Raw genomic sequence first — 21,804 nt, 5'->3', positions numbered from 1 at the left:
TCCCAACTTTTGGTTTGAGGGAGTCGTGACTAACGCACGGTGAAGCCGCCAGGCGATCTGAAAAGGGGGCATGGCCTCAGCCATGAGGGGCATGGCCTCAACGAAAGGACAGTTTTTCAGCCTTTCGGGGCGTGCCCAGTGCTCCCCTCCCAGCACTGAATACATGCCATGCGCATGCGCACTGCATGTATTCAGAGATCACCCACTGCTTTGCAGAGCAGCGGGTGATCAAAGGCTCCCCCAACTGACCCCCCACCCACGGGACACTGCTGCCCGTGGGAGGGACAGTGGGACAGTGTCCGAATAGCGGGACTGTCCCGCTGGAATCGGGACAGTTGGGCGGTATGGTTAAGACTGACTACTCGAGGCACCAAATGGTTGATAAGTTCGATGGTGTGACCAGTGTTCCAGATGTATGTAAGAAGTGGACCTGAGATGCCGGCGTAGGGAATCTGTACACAAGATGGCGGCTGAGTCATTAGTATATTTCACAACTGCACACAAAATTGTATTTGTGAGTGCAACTGTATGCAGCTCTGATCTGAATCAGGTCCTTAGAGAGAGCAATTATATTCTACATAATAAAAGGCTAACACTGCACCTCACCTCTTTGGGGGGAAAGCAAGTGTTTTGCGCGCTGACACTGACATTACTGTTATGATGTTCCGTCAATTTGACAGTGGTTAGGTGATTTACTGTCTACTATATAAAAAATGCGGTCAAATGTCTGAAAATGCCAGTTTCTTAGCTTTGACCACATTCCTGATATACACCAAGCTCCAGAAAGCTGACATTGCCTAATAGAAAGATGGCATTGCCTAATAGAAGCCTATGGGCTTCTTTTTGCAATGTTCCCTGAGAAGGATTCAATTGGATCCCTCCCAGTGCCCCTGCAGACACTGGGAGGAAGTAACTCCGCTATGCTAGCGATCAGTAGCAGGATGAATTGCATGCAAAATTAATTGCTTGATGAAAATTTGGTAAATTCTCTTAAAACTGCTGTTTTGTAGGATTTTGTGCATTACATATGGCTTTCCATATACTATTATCAAACTCGCGCCAGGTCACATGCTGAGCAACTTTTTCGTTCAAATGTGTGTTTTAGTCATACAACTTAAATAGTCATATGCAACAAAGGGACAGATGTATTAACCTGGAGAAGGCATAAGTAAGTGATAAACCAGTGATATGTGCAAGGTGATAAAGGCACCAGCCAATCAGTTCCAATATGTAAATTAACAGTTAGGATCTGATTGGCTGGTGCCTTTATCACCTTGCACATATCCAGAGCCAGATTAAGACCATGGGGGGCCCGGGGTACTAAAGACAGTGGAGCCCCTATTCAAGAGGAGGTGTGTGTGTGTCTGTGTGTGTGTGTGTGTGTGTGTGTGTGTGTGTGTGTCTCCCTCTCCTCCTACTCTATACATTGTCCTGTCCTGTGGCTCCACCTGCCCCTGACACATTATTATGCCCCTGTATGTGAGCACATACATGTCCCTGTGAGAGCAGCAGCAGCGAGTACCTCAGGCATGGCTCCCTCCTCTGTGCTGTCCCTGAGTGGCCTCTGTCACTGGGCTGCCTGGCTCTTCCTCCTGTACCTGCTGTACAAAGCCTCTACGCTGTACCTGAGGTGGCAGGAGCTGCGCCGGATGTTCTCTGCTTACCCGGATCCAGAGCGCCACTGGCTGTACGGCAGCGCTCAAGAGGTAACTCCGCTCCCGTCCCCGGCAACCGCACACACAGCTGAGTGACGGCTCAGCTCTCCAATCATGTATGAGTGAAGCAGCCTGACACTCAGCCATTGGGGCAGCCTACTTCACTCATACATTATTGGACAGCTGAGCCGTCGCTCAGCTGTCCTGTTTGTACGGCCACCGCTGCAGTGCAGACGGGAGCACAGCACCACAGATCGGAAGAGAGATCCGATCTGTGATGTGGTAGGGGGCCCTTTTGGAAAGGGGGGCTCGGGGGTACGTATCCCCGGGACCCCCCTTAATCCGGCTCTGCACATATCACTGGTTCATCACTTCCTTATGCCTTCTCCAGGTTAATACATCTGCCCCATTATGCTTAAGGAGACTGCACTGTTTTATCTGTGTGTGTGAACGAGTGAATCTGTATTGCAAAGTGATACGATTCACTGGCCGCAGCCTTTTATCGTGCTTCATCTGCAGCTTTGTACATAATAAAAACTAATTTCTGTGCGGTTAAAACTGCAGCCCATCGTCTCTGGTGCAGATTGGTAATTCGCTGCATCTGTGGTGTGACTAAGAAAAATGTTTCTCCTTTTCCTGCTTATATTCAACATTATGGTAATTATTATGTAAATTACTGAGTTGACAATCTTCCTGCAGCCCAAGCTCACAAGGTTCAGGGGAGCCGCAGTCCACACTGACTGATATTGACAATCCCAACAGGACCCCCCCCCCCCCCCCCTCCCCCCTCCCCCCCCCAGCCTGGGATTACCTCCATCTCTCCCTTTCTCCCAGCCGCAGTGTTAAGCAATTGTGCTTCTAGGGGTTATTCATAGTTATTTAAATTATACTGAAACAGTTTTAAATAAACATTATTTTTCAATTTACCCCCATGGCTTGTAAATGCAATGAAAGATGGCTGCATGTGCCTAGTAGGACTCTCTGGTCTTAAACCCGGAAGGCCTCAAAACTCAAAAGACAGCTCTTATCGAAAGAGATGTGCTTTGCATTTACTGTGTATTTTCAATTAATCACGCATTTGGCATGAATATATGCTACCATGCATGCAATAAGGGGTGGGATGTATTGCAAGCAATATGTAATACATGATACATTACGTCCTATGCATTTCTTTTATATATAAAGTTATAGAACTCTCATTATTTCATTCTATTACTCTACCAGTGTGATAAATAATTTAAAGCACACAAAAGCAACGCATATAATAAAGACAGTCTCAAAGATCCTGCTGTGCTACATTCTGGTCTCATGAAGTGATAATTATAAAAACATTGTACAGTAACATGAATGTGGCTTCTGAAGTTTCCCTTTTGTATAACCAAATCCACAATGATAATGATCCTGGGCGTCTCCTTAGCTTGTAAACAAGCAAAGTACAAATATTATCTAAAAGAAGAAATGAACAAAAAGCAGTCGGCAACTACAATCCCATGCAAACAGATTTTATTGCTTTTTATTGCTCGTCAGCTTTAATAAAAGTCTGTTTGCATTGGATCACAGCTGCTTTGCTCTTTGCTGCTCATTTCTTCTTTTGGATATAATTTTCATTTACAGTTAGTAGGATGGAAAATTACACACCTCTGTTCTTGTGAGAACATTTCCATGCAGTGTCTTCCTTTAACTGGGTTAATATTTTATATACCGACGTGTCCTGATACACCTTTTCCTTTTTTGTGTCATATGACACGAGATGCTTAGCATGGTTTTGGAATGTGTGACCGCTGGTCACAATACAGATACCGGGATCTTGGCTTTGAGATGGCCAGCCCACAGGTTCTATTCCCACTCTATGTGTGTTGTTGACACCCATGAGTGGGAATAGTCCCCCTTTCACACCGCAAATATATCCCGGGATATTGCCGGCTCGAGGTGTAGTCTAAATTTTGTGCAGAGAAATTTAGATTTGGGGGGGTTATTTTGTTTCTGTGCAGGTTAAATACTGGCTGCTTTATTTTTACGATGTCATTGACATATGAGATGAACTACAGTAGATAGTACACCGATCTAGCAAGGATTGACTTGCCTGCACAGTCTATCTTTTTTCTTGCAATGCCGACCTGGTGGGACCGCGCATCGGGATCGCAAGGTGACTTTCACCTTGCGCTCTGCACTAACTTTATTTGACTATATAGTCAAAATCGAAAGAAAATATCTCACCGTGTGCATACACCCTAACTCTCTCTGCACATGTTGTATTTGTCCCACCTGCACTATGCATGGTTTTGCCCATTAGAGAACAGTTTTGTTGCTGTAATCGGGTCTGAATTAGGCCCAAAGTACCTACCCATACACTCCTGTCATTTTTCAAAAACAGCCTGTAAACTGACTGTTAGGAACTGATTGGTTAGTACTTTGTCTTTCTCCACTTTATCTCTCGCCAAGCTTTGATAAATTTCCCCTCTATATTAGCAGTGAATTACAAGATAGAATATTTTGTTATAGTTTGAAGAACTGTGAACTACTATAATAATGTAGAACATGTAGGATCCCGCACTGGTATGAAATTAATGGTGTATGATTAGATGTAAAGACTGAAAAAGATATTGAGGGGGAAAAAGTTCCCTATTAAAGTCAGGTGGGTGGTGCACCCAGAGTCAGTGTAAATGGCTATATTACATTTGAAGAGAAAAAAGACTCCTGTGTGGGTGCACCCCTATGTTTAATCCAAACGAATTGATAAGGAGTGAATAAAACTTACAATTTTATTGAGTCTATTTAAAATGGATAAATACATCCAACAACACATACAACACTAAAGACAAACAATAATTCATAGAGACTTTAAATAATGCTACAAGGTTCAGAGATTAAAGTCCAATATACGTGATGGATCCGTCAATTCATTTGTGATATTTGGAGAAAAACTCTGAAAAATGACATTGATTTAATAAAATCAAACCTAGTTTAATTATAAAATGGATCACCAATGTATTCCTCCAAGGCTATTCAGAGGCTAAGTGCCCTATGGAAAGTTGTACAGTAGATGATCGAAGTACTTGTGAATTATCAATATAAAGTTTAATTATGTAAGTACCGATATTCAGTGGCGTAAGTTCGTCACAGTTGCCCGGAGGCAAGATAAATATTGGTGCCCCCCTATTTCCTACATTAAGATAAATATATGTATGTATGTGTGCGTGTGTATATTATATATATGTGTGTGTGTGTGTGTGTGTGTGTGTGTGTGTGTGTATATGGAGTGTTCTGAAAAATTTTTTATATACTGTATTTATACATTTGATTGTCTTTTATTTTAAATCACACATTTCTTAGCAGTTATACCCAGGATTAGAACCCATGACCTGTTACACTGACAGCAGACACTTTACTGATGGAGTTATTTGCTGCTGTAGTGAAAGCATGAGAATTCTAACTATATGAAGTTACATGTAATTGTCAGAGAAGTATCTTCATATAGTTACAATTCTCATATTTCCTATACAGGAGCAAATAGCTTCATCAGTAAGGTCTCTGCTTCCAGTGTAATAGGTCGTGGTTTCTAATCCTGGGTGTGATACTTGTAAAATGTGTATATTCAGTATAATAAAGAGGGTGTGATTTGTAAGGTGCAGGGACCAGTGAGGAAGTCGACCACTGAAAAGACAGTGACAGCTATCAATTAACTTAATTCAGTGGTGTCACAGAATGGGAGGAGATGTTCCCCCCTTCAGAGCAGGAGCCCGGCGGCAGATGACTCCGTTGCCTCTCAGAGTTCTGCCTCTGCCGATATTGGAATTAGTAGATTACAGATGAATCTGAGAAGAAATCCAAGTGGTGAATCTGCTGTCAGTGTTAAGGGGGGGTACTGATGGGAGAGATGTGTGCTGAGTGATCTTAACACAGACCGCTCAGCACACATCTCTCCCCCCACTCAGCACAGCGTGATGTGCTGAGCAAGGCGGGGGACGGATGGGGGGCCGCTCACTTCACACAGCGGTGAAGTGAGCGACCCGCTAGATTGAGCCTGCATGCAGGCTCAATCTAGCACCGGCGATAGTGCATCGCTATCGCTGGGGGGCATACACACAGCAGATCCGTGCTTAAAATATAAGCAATCTAGTCAGATTTCTTAGATTTTAAACACAGATCTCTCCGTGTGTACCCCCCTTTAGGCACAGAGAACTAGTAGAACTAATGGTGTGTACACACGGTGAGATTTCTTCTTACGATTTTGACTTTATAGTCAAAATTGTAAGAAAAGTTAGTGCAGATCACAAGGTGAAAGTCACCTTGCGATCCCAATTCGATGCCGATGCGCGGTCCTGCATGGTCGGCATCGCAAGAATAGACTGTGCAGGCAAGTGAATTTTGACTATCTCTGTAGAAGAGATAGTCAAAATTGACACTTAGCCAAAATCGCACATAGGGGGTAATTCCGAGTTCATCGCAGCAGCAAGTTTGTTAGCAATTGGGAAAAACCATGTGCACTGCAGGTGGGGCAGATATAACATGTGCAGTGAGAGTTAGATTTGGTTGGGTTATTTTGTTTCTGTGCAGGGTAAATACTGGCTGCTTTATTTTTACACTGCAGTTTAGATTTCAGTTTGAATACACCCCACCCAAATCTAACTCTCTCTGCACATGTTATATCTGTCCCCCCTGCAATGCACATGGGTTTGCCCAACTGCTAACAAATGTGCTGCTGCGATCAACTCAGAATTAGGCCCATAGTCAGTATCGCAAGCACATAATAAGTGTGTGCTTGCGATACTGACTATGTGCCGACCTAGCCCCTGTCGCATAGTGAGAATCGGGCATAGCCCGAATCTCACCATGTGTATGGGCCATAAGAGTGATCAGGACACTCTGTGCCTAACATTGACAGCAGATTCACCACTTGGATTTCTTCTCAGATTCATCTCTAATCTACTAATTCTAATATCAGTACTTACCTAATTAAACTTTATATTGATAATTCACAAGTACTTCGATCAGCTACTGTACAATAGTACATAGGGCACTTAGCCTCTGAATAGCCTTGGAGAAATACATTGGTGATCCATTTTATAATTAACTTAGGTTTGGTTTTATTAAATCAATGTAATTTTTCAGAGTTTTGTCCCAAATATCACAAATTAATTGACGGATCCATCCCATATATTAGACTTTAATCTCTGAACCTTGTAGCGTTATTTAAAGTCTCTATGAATTATTGTTTGTCTTTAGTATTGTGTGTGTTGGATATATTTATCCATTTTAAATAGACTCAATAAATTTTAAAGTTTTATTCACTCTTTATCAATTCTTTTGGAGTAAACATAAGAGTGCACCAACACAAGAGTCTTCTTTTCTCTTCCCATGTAATATAGCTACTGTAATAATTTATGGGAAGGTGGGCTTATTCATGTGGTGCGGCATAATGCCTGTGCGTGAGTTTGTGCTGAATTTATGACCTGAATTATAGTCAGTAGATGTTTTTTCTTAAATAGTGTATTGAGAACATTACAGCACTTATCTAGTAGTCAAGTTGAAGGCTAATGGTGAAGTCCAAGTTGTGTACATATGCAGCACCCCAAATTGAACTGCTGCCGACTAACGTTACTGGGCACAAGACTCCGGTGAAGACACATTTTTATTTAGGTAGATAAATAGTACGCTTACAGATTATGAGACGCACACCATCATGTTCAATTACTATGATGAGGATTCTGCATAATAAAAGCGGAATGTTGTGTATTTGTACAAGAGAACCTTAATTGCTGTTCATCTCTGTAGAATTTGCATTGCCACGAGTATATGAAGCAAGCAGAAGCATCAAATCCTTCCCTTATTTTTCTGTAGTGTCAAAGTAGAGGCATAATTTAATTTGTTCTCTTTTGTAACCTAGTTAATCTTTTCAACTTTGCCTAGTGGGAGATCACATCTGGTGGATAGAACCATTCCACCTGCAGACATTCTATCCACACCAGAGGAAAGAAATGAAAGAGAAAACACAAAACTGCAGGAGACTGTTTTTAATATAAGGTATTATATATTAAAATTATTATTACTTTCTGAATCGTTACATTGAAGTTCTGGGGAGCACTGGATTTTATGGATTGACAAACTTCCTTTGTTTCCTAACTAGAAATGTTTGGAATACAAATGCCTGTTAGCCTGGGTACTGTATGTAGGGTCTGATGTTGTGTGCAATGGAGCCATGTTTTGCCACTGTGTATGCATATAGTTCGCACTGCGGATGTGCCATGATGGTCTTGCAACTGCATTTGCAGAGAGAAGTTATTCGCAAAGTGAGGATGGGAGCATTTGTAGGAAGTAACAGGGGAGTGGCGACTTATATGCAATATCTATTTCACAGCAATCAACTGCGATCCCGTTTGTAGTTACAATGGCTCTTGTTTCTTACAGCCAGTGGCCATGTTGTGTGAACATTGTGTTACTGATGTCGATGTTTAATCAATGTGAGTCTGATGGTTGTATCCTTGTACGCAAGCGCCAGTTCAGAGATGGTGTCAGTGGACTTCTCAATACACAACCCGGCAGATGTTACATTTGCATATATTCACACAGCCGCTGCGTACATATTTGCAGCTGTGGTGGCATTAGTATACATTCTTTGAATCAGGACCTTAGTACCAAACTCTGGTTTCAAAAGTCCCCATTTATCAGGACTACATATTGTGATAATGTTGAATCCAGTTTCCAGCCACAATATGACTAATAATCATTGCCATGACTAGAAATAAGTGAGCCTCAAAACAGCATTTTTAAGGTATTCCATGCTCACTTAAGCTTCATAACTAAAATCAAAACCATGCACAAAAATGGGATCTATACTAAAACTATACCAAGTGCTGCAATAATATCGAACACATGTTCCCTCTGTTTCCAGGGACTATTGTACTGATGCTCTCAATTTGCAGTGACTTTAACTCCAGCTATTGCTGAAAGCAAATTCTGTCCCCGCAGTAGTGCTTTTCATATAGTGGTCAACTTATTTTGAACGAGAGGCTCCTTCTGGAGGGTGTCTGGTGCCATTTACTGTTCTGCTAAATCTGGGAAATGAATCCCCTGGCAGTGATAGGACTCGAAGGGAAATGCACAATGTGGATTGATAGATTTAAAAATAGACGCAGGGCCAGTGACAGCAACTTAAATGCGTGCAATATCAGCTTTTTGACCTGTATACGTAGCCCATCTGAGTAATGTACAAAAAATTTGAGTGGTGGAATTGGTGTCATTGGGGTATATTTACTAAAGTGTAGGTTTATAGAAATGGAGATTTTGTTCATAGCAACCAATCAGTTTCTAACTATTATCTTAGGGAAGGTGCTAAATAAATAAGTTTAATCTGATTGATTTCTATCGGCAACATTTCCACTTCTATAAACCCGAACTTTAGTAAATATACAGTACCCCATAATGTTTGACTTTTTAACAAAGGTGCAGTAGGACATCAGGTAAACACTGAACAATTTCCATCTCGGGTTTTGGTAGTGTTTTAAGTGGCAAACATGGCTATAGTCTGAGATGTAACTAATATAAAGTTAAATACATAATAGGGAAAAGTACAGTAAAATTACATGAAAATTAACAAAATAGCCTATAATCTGTGAATTTTATGTAACAAAGAGAAAAATCAGACTGATTATACAGAAAACAGATGTATTCATCTCAATAAGAGTAAATGATCTATTTTTGGAGAAGAAAGAATAGTGTCTCATGGGTAGATAATTGGCTCTCATTGTCGCACAGTAAATCACTGTTATCATGCTGAACATGTACCTGAGACAGAGTCTGCATCCGTATTAGTTATAACATAGCAAGTATCTCTGTTAACAGTAATATTAATAGTATCACATAAACAATTGTGGAGACAGTGTTATCTGTTATTATGGAAGTTGCATTAATAACATCACAGGTAACAAATGGGAGCATATTCTGATAAATCACAGTCATCAACTCTGTTCTGTATTGAGGTCACGGAAGTGACAGTCATCTGAATAAGTGTCATTGTATTTGTGCTGGCAATTTTTGTTCTGTAAAGAAAAGGAAAATACAACTCTGCGCTGGACAACAAAAGGCAGCAAACACAATACCTGCTGGTGTTATCAAACCAGAGAAACAAGTATACAGTGTAAAATGGTGGTATCGGATTGCGCCAATCTTTGAAGGTAAATGGAGATATATGTCATCAACTTCTTACTAAGACTGGTTCATCTATCTTCACCAGTGTGTGGGCTCATCAAAGAAGCCCTCTGATGAAGTCCTGGTGACGAAACCGGTAGGGGCGTGGCTAATGGATGGACGCTGAACAAGGCAACATGCAGTGGTGAATCCATCTTGTATCTTTGATTTTAAAACGAATGTATCAGCAGTGATTATATTGTTATCTTTGGTATCCTGTGGAGGGTGCCTGCATAAGATTGTTTGTAGAAGACGCTTTCCCAGGACCCCGGCAAAGATATCTTTATATGCATGGACCAGACTTTTTGAAAGTAAGGTTTGAAGTGAGCATCACCTTCTTTGACTCCTACAGAGATTGGGTGATCCCATCACACCTTTCCATCACTATATATGTGGAGGATTTGAAGATCTCTCGTATTATTTCCTTGACCCTTTGACTTTTATTATCAAGACCTTACTACACATTGGGACTTCCTTTTTGTTTCTCTTTCATATGAACATTCTTCTTTGATGAGCCCACACACTGGTGAAGATAGATGAACCAGTCTTAGTAAGAAGTTGACGACATATATCTACATTTACCGTCAAAGATTGGCGCAATCCGATACCATTATTTTACACTGTATACTAATTTTTGTTCTGTGATTTTAGAGTCTGTAAAGCATACCCTTTCCTCGCTTCTGTCTTTACGTGTACCTGTCGGTCCTGATCATCCAAAGACAGACATAATATGGTAGCTCTCAATCTTGACAATGCCATAAAATGTTGCATATGATGGTTTTTAAATGCAAATTCTCTTATATGGCCATTGAAATGAGTTTAATAGGAATTTGCTTGCATTATTGTAAATAATGATGTTAGAGAAGGTCAATTTAATAGTGTAATTTATAGGCAGTGACTGTTTTATAAGGCAAACACAAAATGTAAGCTATGCCACTGGAATGTAAATATGCTTTCTGAGATGATTTTAAAACACTGAAAGGTACTTTAATGATAATAGTCATACCTGCCCAACTGACTGCTAAGACTTAAGGTGTCAGTTGAGATTCAGGGTGTTATATATGTGCCATGCATATTAGCATAAGGTGAGCTTTCCTAAATATAGCAGGCAACATTGGTGCCCTGGCACACAAGCACGGCTTTGCTTTAGGAACATTGCAGACCGCACTCTTAGAAGTGCTTGCATGTGAGGAACTTAGAGTTTACACTGTCTGCCGTGTACAAGGAATACATACGTATTACCAGCGGCCGGGATCCCGGCTGTCATGATCCGGACAGCGGAATCCCAGCCACCAGTATTCCGGCAGCGGGGCGAGTGCTAAAGAGCCCCTTGTGGACTTGATGCGCTCACCACGCTGCACTCACCACAGGTTATATTCTCCCTCTGTGGGTGTTGTGAACATTTCACCGTCTGTCAGGATCCCGGCATCGGCATTGTGGCCACCGGGATCACGACAGTCGGTCTCGTGATTGCCTCCCGTGTACAGAATGTACATTTTTACATACATGTACAGAGTTGCTTATTAAACACAACAGCATAAAATATGTATACGTATACTCACTAGTATGTCACCTGGTCTCAGCTGACCTTGATTGAGCACCCTGTGGAAGTGTTTACCATCATTTTCCAGTGCCTCTGGATTGGCTGAATATTTGGGATCTTTAGATATAATTAGAAAAAAAAGTAATAACAGTGCATATATGTGCAATATAGTTTCAAAATTAATAATATAACCGTGTGAGATAGAAGTTATTATAGATATGATAGAAGTTATTTATAATCCTATAATACAGAATACTCACCATCTACTGATTAATTTTCTGCATAGAAAAGGATTTTGCATGCGTGGAATCTAGCATGATGCAAGTGTGTGGCAGAAACACCTGGCCCATCTAGGGTTGGCACTGCAGTCCCACTTCTCTAATGACGGATACCGAACGCACGTCTAACACCAACATAGCTGTCAAGGCCTCAGTTATCCGCTTTGCAACAGGATGACTGATGTCATATATCATCATCCTCGCAAAGGATTGTTGGACAGTCATTTGCTTAGTTGAAGAAGTACAGGTGGTCTTCCGACTTCCCCGCTGAGATGACGATCGACTCCCAGCAGCAGCAGCAACAACAGCAGTAAGAGGAAGTGGTCTTGATCTTTCCCTATTGTATCCTTCAAATTTTTGTTCTCCATTATTTTTCTGGAGTTGTATAACAAAATGCAGCAAAGGAGAGCGTACCTCTATACCACACAGGGCAAACCCTGTAAATATTGTTTGGCTTAAATATTAATAACCCTTTTATTTGGAGTAAGTAATATACAGCACAGGACAGCACCAATGAACTTATATGGCAGCACCACTGGACTGGACTTATACAGAAGTACCACTGGACATATACGGCAGTACCACTGGACTGGATTTATATGCCAGTACCACTGGACTTATACGCCAGTACCACTGGACTTATATGGCAGTATCACTGGACCAGTGACGTGCGGTGGGGTGAGGCAGGTGAGGCAGAGCCTTTCCTGTCATACTGTTTGTGCCAAAGTTTTGGCTGTATAAAGTATATGAAAAATACAAAGAATATGTTTGAAATATGTTATTTGCATTATTCTAATAATTTTTATAGCCAAAACTCTGGAGTAAAAAGTCTATGGCAGGTGAGGCAGCCTAACTTTTACGCTCATGTATGATTAAAACTAACCAAATTTCCAGGAGTTTATACTGCTCCACATGTGTATAATGCCCAGATGTACCCTTTGGCTCATATATTGCTTGTAAATCTGGCTTCGGTGCTAGCCAGTGGCTCCTGAGCCATTTAGCTCACCGCACGTCCCTACACTGGACATATACGGCAGTATCACTGGACTGGACTTATACGGCAGTATCCCTGGAATTATATGGCAGTACCACTGGACATATACGGCAGTATCACTAGACTGGATTTATACGGCAGTACCACTGGACATATACGGCAGTATCAATGGAATTATATGGCAGTACCACTGGACATATACGGCAGTATCACTGGAATTATATGGCAGTACCACTGGACATATACAGCAATATCACTAAACTGGATTTATACGCCAGTACCACTGGACATATATGGCAGTATCACTGGAATTATATGGCAGTACCACTGGACATATACGGCAGTATCACTAGACTGGATTTATACGCCAGTACCACTGGACTTATATGCCAGTACCACTGGACTGGACTTATACGCCAGTACCACTGATCTTATACGCCAGTACCACTGGACATGTACGGCAGTACCACTGGACATGTACGGCAGTACCACTGGACATGTATGGCAGTATCACTGGAATTATATGGCAGTATCACTGGAATTATATGGCAGTATCACTGGAATTATATGGCAGTACCACTGGACATATAAACGGCAGTATAACTGGACTGGATTTATACACCAGTACCACTGGATATATACGGCAGTACCACTGGACTTATACAGCAGTATCACTTGAATTATAAGACAGTATCACTGGAATTATAAGGCAGTACCACTGGTCATATATGGCCGTATCACTGGACATATACAGCAGTATCACTGGACTGGATTTATACGCCAGTACCACTGGATTTATATGGCAGTATCACTGGACGGGAAATATACGGCAGTACCACTGGACTGGATTTATATGGCAGTACCACTGAACATATACAGCAGTATCATGGGAATTATATGGCAGTACCACTGGACATATACGGCAGTATCACTAGACTGGATTTATACGGCAGTATCACTGGATTTATACAGCAGTATCACTGGACTGGATTTATACGCCAGTACCACTGGATGTATATAGCAGTATTACTGGACAAATACGGCACTACCCCTGGAGTTATACAGCAGCACAGGGACACCACCATTGGACTGATGCAGGATAACACATCACCACTGCAATGGACTGGACTTATACAGCAACACTGGACATATGGCAGCAGAGGACACCACCACTGTGACTGGACTGATGCAGCACAAGACACTACCACTGTACTGATGCACAGGGGAGGCGACAGGGGAGTCAAAGGGGACACCTGTACCAGGCACCAAGACTCAGAGGGACTCCAAGTGCCTGGCAGTGATGTGAGCATCTTGTCCAAATAGGGCAGCGAGCTGCAGATGGAGTGATGGGAACCTCTCACACACAGTGCCTGTGTGGCACGAGTGTGCACCCCGCTCTTCTGGTTCTAGCTCAGTTATGGGACATAGCAGCAGCTCCCCTGGATAGGATTCCTGTGCCCTGCGCCAGCCTTTTCTGATGTTGTGTGAGGTCTGCAGGGTACCTGCTGTATGGTGTTCTGGTATAGGTACTGGGGAGTGCAGCACAGGTGAGTCTTTCCCCGTGGTAAGAGTGGTTTATATATAATCTGAGGGGGCCCCAGAGATATCACTGTACTGGGCCCCAAGATTCCTGTTGCCAGCCCTGCTGATGCAGGACAACACAGCACCACTGCACTGGATTAATACAGCTACAGTGGATATATAGCAGCAGAGGACACCACCACTGTGACTGGACTGATGCACCATAAGACACTACACTGGACTGAGCAGCACAAGATGGCACTGGAATCGCCACCTCACTTTCCCTCCAGCACAGACACTGAGGACAAAGACACATCCTCTCGCTACACTCTCCAATCCTGGAGTGTATATGACGGCAATGCGTGGCTCCTTATATGGAATCCAAAACCCGCGAGAATCCGACAGTGGGATGATGATGTTTTGCTTCATTCTGGTTTCCGAGTCAGGCGGGAAAACCCGAGCTGGGCCCGGGTAGTTAAAGTCTGGTAGGGTTCGGTTCTCAGGGAACCGAACCTGCTCATCTCTAATAAATACATGCCTCTTAATTAGAGATGAGCGGGGAACTGAACCCTCCTGAACATCACGTCCCAAGCCCGGATCAGAGTCCAGCTCGGGACTTCCCACCAGACTCAGAAACCAGAACGAGGCAAAACGTCATCATCCCGCTGATGGATTCTCATGGGTTTTGGATCCCATATAAACAGTCACGCGTTGCCGCCATTTTCACTCCGGACTTGGAGAGTGAGGGAGACAGACCTCTGTCTCTCTCTGTGGATGGTGGCGTCGGGTGGAATTAGTGTGTGCTCTGTAGGGGTGTTGCTGCAGTCACTGTGGTGTACCTGTGCTGTGTTAGGGGTGCTATCCTGGCTGTCACATGTGCTGCAGCTGTACATGGGTGTAGCTGTCCTGGCTGTCACTGTGTGTCAGGGTGCAGGGGCACTGTCCTCCTGTATGCTGGAAAATATAGGGGTGCTGCTGGCCCTGTATGTTGTACAAATTCAGGGGCACAGTTGTTAAAAATTAAAAGCACACTGCTACTGTATGGTGTAAAATATAGGGGTGCTGCTGGCCCTGTATGTTGTAAAAAGTCAGGGGTGCAGTTGTTAAAAATTAAAGCACACTGCTCGTGTACGCTGTAAAATAGAGGGGTGTTGCTGTTCAAATAAAATTACACTGGCCCTGTAGGTTGTAAAAATTCAGGGGTGCAGTTGTTAAAAATTAAAAGCACACTGATACTGTATGCTGTAAAGTATAGGGGTGTTGCTGTTCAAATAACATTACATTGGCCCTGTATGTTGTAAAAAATCAGGGGTGCAGTCAAAATCAATGTACACTGGACCTGTCTTGTATGTGTAAAAGTACAGTGGTGTTGTGAAAGTACAGGGGTGCTGGCACTGTCTGCGGTGGCAATGTCTAGGCCTGACCTTCACAACACTGTATGGGAAGAGGAGGCTCCTACCACCATTTTGCACACCCTCTGCAAGTGTTGGGAGGAGCACCGCCAGTCCAGTTGCTGATATTGAGATTGAGCATGTCACTGTAGAAGTACACCAGGATGAAGAGGATATTGGTGTAGCTAGCGCTGAGGAGGAAGTTGATGATGAGGATTCTGATGGTGATGTGTTTTGTTTGAATAAGGTACCGGTGGAGACAGTTGATGGCCATTGGATGAAAAGCTAATTGTCATGCCTGGGCAAAATACCAAAAAATTCATCTCTTTGGTGTGGAATTATTTCTCCATATATCTGGATTACCGGTGTCAAGCCATATGTTGCCTTTGTCAATCCATAATAAGTAGGGGTAAAAACGTTATCCACCTAGAAACATTCTTCCTTATACATCACCTGCAGCGCATTCATCATAAGTCATTGTCAAGTTCAGAAATTTTTGGCAAAAGTGTAAGCAGTCCAGTGACACCTAAATCCCTTTTTCCTGTTTTATCCAAGCTCCTGCAATCCACATCACCAACTCCCTCATCGTTAATTTCCTCCTCAGTCAGGATCGGAAGTAGTTCTGCAGTCCATGTCACTAGCATGTCTGACGAGTCCTCTCCTTTCCGGGATTCCTCCGGAGGATCCTTGAGTGCTACACCTACTGTTGCCGCCACTGCTGTTGTTGCTGCTGGAATTGCTGTTATCCCAGAGAGGAAGTCGGCAGACCACTTATACTACTTTAACTAAGCAATTGACTATCCAACAGTCAAGGAAGAGGATGATGAAATATGACAACAGTCATCCTGTTGCAAAGCGGATTACTGAAGCCATAACAATTATGCTGGTGTTAGACATGTGTCCGGTATCCGCAATTACTGCAGTGGGATTTAGACAGTTGATTGATTTACTGTGTCCCCGGTACCAAATCCCGTATAGATTCCACTTCACTAGGCAAGCGATTCCCGGACTGTACAGAAAAGTGCACTCAGTGCCCTCAAAAATGTGTTTGTACCAACTGTGCACTTAACCACGGAGATGTGGACAAGTGGAGCAGGCCAAACTAAGGACTACATGACTGTGGGTAGATGTATTGTCTTCCACAGCCAACAACAGCAGTGGCACCAGCAAGATTTCAAAAATGGCTCTTAGACTCTCCTGGGGATTTGTTATATATGACAATGCCACCAATATTGTGTGAGCATTACCTCTGGGCAAATTCCAGCATGTCACATGTTTTGCTCACACAATTAATTTGGTGGTGCAGAATTTTTTTTTAAATGACACGGGCATGGAGGAGATGCTGTCGGTGGCCTGAAAAATTGCGGGCCACTTTCGACATTCAGCGACTGTGTGCCGTAGACAGGAGCACCAGCAAACACTATTGAACCTGCCCTGCCATCAGCTGAAGCAAGAGGTAGTAACGAGGTGGAATTCAACCCTCTATATGCTTCAGAGGATGGAGGCCATTCAAGTCTATACGTCCACCTATGACATAGGCAAAGGAGATGGAATGCACCTGACTCAAGCGCAGTGAAGAATGAATTCCGTGTTGTGCAAGGTTCTCCAACTCTTCGAACTTGCCACACGGGAAGTCAGTTCAGACACTGATAGCTTGAGTCATGTCATTCCCCTCATCAGGCTTTTGCAGAAGCATCTGTAGAAATAGAAGCAAGAGCTAAAATGGAGCAATTCTGCTATGTATGTTCGACTTGTGGATGGAGCCCTTCATTCGCTTTGCCAGGATTCAAGGGTGGTCAGTCTGTTGAAATCAGATCACTACATTTTGGCCACCCACCTGATCATAGGTTTAAAGCCTACTTTGTATGTCTCTTTCTGGTGGACACAAGTATGCATAGATGCAAAGACCTGCTGGTGAGAAAATGGTCAGCTCTAGCGAAATGTGACATGTCAACAGCTCCTCCTTCAATTTCTCCCACAACTGGGGGTTTGAGGAAAATCATAAATTTCTTAGCCGACCAGCTGGCGGTGATGAAGGGCAGTCAGGAGAAAGTTTTGACATCTGGGCCTATATTTTCTAATAATCCGAGTTTGTCCGATTAGTGTTTTTTTCTCTAAGTCCCAACACGGGATTTCACTAAGCACAAATCTCGGCAGTGTTTGGGCTATTCGTAATGGTTTGAATGACAAAGTTAAGAAATATGAATGAATAGACCATCGGTCAAACGCGGCTGTTATTTCATACAACACGGGTATTCACTATTCATTCGTATTTGGGTGTTCGTTTCTGAGTGATCAATTGCGGTCGTATTATTTTGCGAATCGTAAAAAAAAAACAGCAAAAAAATAGACGTGTTTTTTTCAGGCGTGTTTACATGTGTTGGCACTTACAAATCATTCACACCTGAATTAGGATGCCTATAAAAGGGACACAAACTTGTCTCATCCGAAATAATTTATTGCCTTATGTTTGCTGGAGTAAACTTGGAAATTTGTAAGTCAATACACATTTTTCAACATATATCCATTATTATACACATTAGTGTTAAACTTTCAAATATTTCACATTTTGTTGGTTCTGCCTCATGTTTTTTTTAATATGATTACTCATTTTTAACACACACAAACATGCCACAACAATAATGTCATTCATTTTGGCCCTGAAATTTTAAAATTTTACCCCAACATATTAGGACACTTTTACCCAACTCTATTGTGCTTTTCTTGTAAAGTCGTCTACAGAAGAAATGTAAAACAGTTTTAATTCACATTCTAAGTTGCATTATTCATGGATGAATCAGGCTGGCTGGCAATTATTGTGTCTGCATGAGATGAGAATGATTGGAATCTAGAAAGAGTACTGATTAGAAAAAAATCATGTGGTCTGGTTACTGAATGCTAACATTTATGTGCAGCTCAAACAACATTTTCCTCCTCCAAAAAAATACAAAGATGGTAAAGAATAAATGTGCATACAAATTTCCTGTTGTTGTTTGTACCAGTTATAATTAATGATGTTGTACAAATTGTCAAGGAGCTAAGTGTTATATCTATTCTGACAAACATACACTTACCACAAAAGGTTTTTTTTTCACAAGAGAATGCAAAAAAAGGAAAAAAGGGGACTACAATGCCTTTTCTGGGGCACACTTATAAAATTATGAATTTTTTACATGATTAAAAATTAACTTTTAATTCATTTAAAAAAAATTGTGAATATAACAATTTTTACACCAAGTTTTGTGGCATACCCTGTTATTCTGGTAATGTATAATAACACACCATATGTCTAATATTCAGCTCTAGTGAAAATATCAAATAACAATCTATATTTCTCAAACGGTATCCGGAGACCTCAAATTTCTCTATGAATAAATTTAATTATAATGGCCTGATCATCCTATTCATCACCTCTCACCATAAAAACCAAAACAGAAGAAGAAAGAAACACCAATGAGCTCAAAGGTGTTTTTTTTGTTGGAGTTTATACGTACTCCCTTTTTCTTAAAATTACTTAGCTGAGGAGTAATTCTTCTGCTTTTGCTGCTCACCAATCAGTCGTGTGGGCAAGCAATCTAGAAACAGCTGTTAGATAAAGTTTTTGTTAGCACTGACTTGGTGTATATAAATCACCCTGGTATCTCTAACTACATAGGCAGAAGTCCACCATTCAGTTGTGTGGATGTCCACCTAACCTGCAAATCTTAATTGTTCTAATTCTATGTAACAGCTGTTAATTAGCCTTTAAGGTAAATAGTACCAGTTGTCGCTGATAGTCTAGAATGCAATTGCAATAACATGCAAAAAATTAAAATGAAAATAACTAGCTTGGTTGAGTGATTATGTCAGATAGTATACACTGTAGGTCATATGCAGAGATCCTCTGTCAATATATTAGGTCTATGGATGCATGTATACACAATAGTACAGAGAGATTAGTGGGAATATCTAGCTAGAATTGCATATTGAGATATAATTAGATCCTTAATGGAGGAATTCTAGTAAATCAGAGTGTAAGGAGATAGGGAGTCTTCTGCTGTCCTGTATCTGTTATGAAAACATCGAATACAGGATGAGAGAGACTACCTAAGCTCCACTCTGTTTGGAAAAGTGCAGAGAGGAGCTGGCTTCTGCTTTTTCTATATTGCTGCACAGGAAACCCTGATGCTCTAATGGCAGTGCAGGGTAACCCGGCTGCAGAAATGAGAGAGCCCGTTCCTGTGGAAAAAAGAAAAAGCACATAGGACAAGAGAAATACTATTGTCCCTGTCTGCACTAGCTAGTTACCACCAAGATCTCTCTGAATGATGAGCGCTGGAGTGCGGTGATGTGAGGCACGATCCCCGGCGGCCGTCGCCCAGTGAGACGGACCCGGACCGGAACCGGAAGTGACGTATGTTTCGCTTTAACAACTTGATCACAGTTGCCTGGTGATAACATTGGCAAACTAATTTACAGCTATTTGGCAGAAAGTTGTTATTAACTAAATTTTATGCCAAGTCAGCCAATCAGCATACCACATTAGAGAGTTTAGGTATGACGTCACAGCCCACCCCTATACCAGATACAACTGAACAACTATCTCAGTTAGGATTAGCCTCAACCCAAGAGGTGCAGGCATTACAAATATTGGAGGAACTTTTGGGGCCTGACCCAACTACAACAAGCAGACTGTCATGACTGTGGTTTTGTGAACCCGGTGTTAGTGCAGTCTGTGCGGGCAACTGGAGAACTATGTGAATATTAGGCTGGTCTGTAGGAATCAGTGAGAAGAAGGAGCAATCCCTGACCGAGGATCGAAGCCGGGCCTCGGCAGAGGAAGCCGTATCCTGACCACTGGATCACCAGGGACTTTGATAGCAGGATGAATGTATAGGTGAGACTGTACTGGATATAGTGTCACAGGAGTAGGTGCTTATGTACTCGAGGTTACTGGCAAGATAGTAAGACGGACTGGTTACTGGTGAGAATGGGATGCAACTGTAATGCGTGCTGGTACCGGATATAACTGGAAACGCAACTGAAAGTAGGACGATGACTGTGGCTATAACTCTGATACGAGGCTGAAGAACCCTGCGGCTGTGATGGTAGAACACTGCAGCTGTGGTTTCCAGTTGAGACACTGGAACACTGCACCGTGCCTTTAAGATGAAACACTGCAACTGTGCCTTTAAGTGGAGACTGCGGAACACTGTACTGTGCCTTTAAGATGAAACACTGCAACTGTGCCCTTGAGACTGTGGAATACGATACTGTGCCTTTAAGATGAAACACTGCAACTGTGCCTTTAAGTTGAGACTATGGAATACTATACTGTGCATTTAAGCTGAGACTCATGGAAATACTGGAAATCAATGGCAACACAAATGTAATCCAAACTGGGTAACAAAGGAACAGAGTTTTTACAGGAACTAAAATACAAGGGTTACCTTTAGGGAGCTCAGCTTCAAAGCTCACACAGAGCTGTGTATGACACGAGGAACTGGCCCAGTTTCCAACTCAGTCTCCCGACTTATACTTCCTGGTCCTTGGTGATTGGTGAGCAGTGTCAGGTGATGCAGAGAGTCTCAGGCTGGCAGAGGATTGGACAGCTCTGGGTCAGGTGAACAGTCACTGTCATGTGAGTACTCTAGACTAGGCTGTGATGTGGAGTGAGGCCTAGCAGGCCGAGAGAACACTGAAGCCTGAACTTCTGCAAAACACAGGATGCTGGCTTTTAGGCCTAAACTTCAGATTGCTGAATTCAGACTCACACAGGAGATCACCACAGGTGGAGCTCGTTAACTATTACCTTCCAGGCAGAGAACTCGGGAAACTCATGGTGCTGACAAGCTGTTTATCTCAGTGAGCAAAAAGGCACAGGATCCAAGATGGCAGAGGTAAGTCACCAAATATGAAAACTACAGTCAGGATTGTGACACAGACCACAGTGCAAAAAGACATCAACTTTTTTTCCCAATGACAGTATCTGTCCGGAGGTAAAAATCTTTATGGATATGGTGTCACAAGATCTGGACAAGCTATACAAGAAAACCAGACATCAACACTTACCAAGCAATCTATCGCATCAAGAAAGGATGGCACTTAAAGAAATAAAAGCATGGCATGATGTAATTGTCAAACCGTCAGATAAAGGCGGAAACGTGGTCATTTGGCCCAAGGAACAATATCTAAGGGAAGCACATCGCCAACTCAATGACCGGGACAGCTACATGAAGAGCCTTTTTGATCCAAC

General features: G+C 42.4%; 1 long non-coding RNA gene across 1 annotated transcript in view; it reads left to right on the top strand.

The window, feature by feature from the left end:
- Positions 1-21,804, top strand: part of LOC134935353 (uncharacterized) — a 64,451-nt gene that overhangs the window by 36,099 nt on the left and 6,548 nt on the right. Inside the window, exon 2 of the long non-coding RNA XR_010180083.1 lies at positions 7,566-7,679. This is a non-coding gene — a long non-coding RNA (uncharacterized LOC134935353). The remainder of the gene's footprint in view (positions 1-7,565; positions 7,680-21,804) is intronic.

Source organism: Pseudophryne corroboree, chromosome 6, assembly GCF_028390025.1.
Source record: "Pseudophryne corroboree isolate aPseCor3 chromosome 6, aPseCor3.hap2, whole genome shotgun sequence".
In the NCBI taxonomy this organism is placed as follows: Eukaryota; Metazoa; Chordata; class Amphibia; order Anura; family Myobatrachidae; genus Pseudophryne; species Pseudophryne corroboree.
The sequence above is the reverse complement of the archived record's forward strand: the minus strand, read 5'-3'. Positions and strand labels throughout refer to the sequence as shown.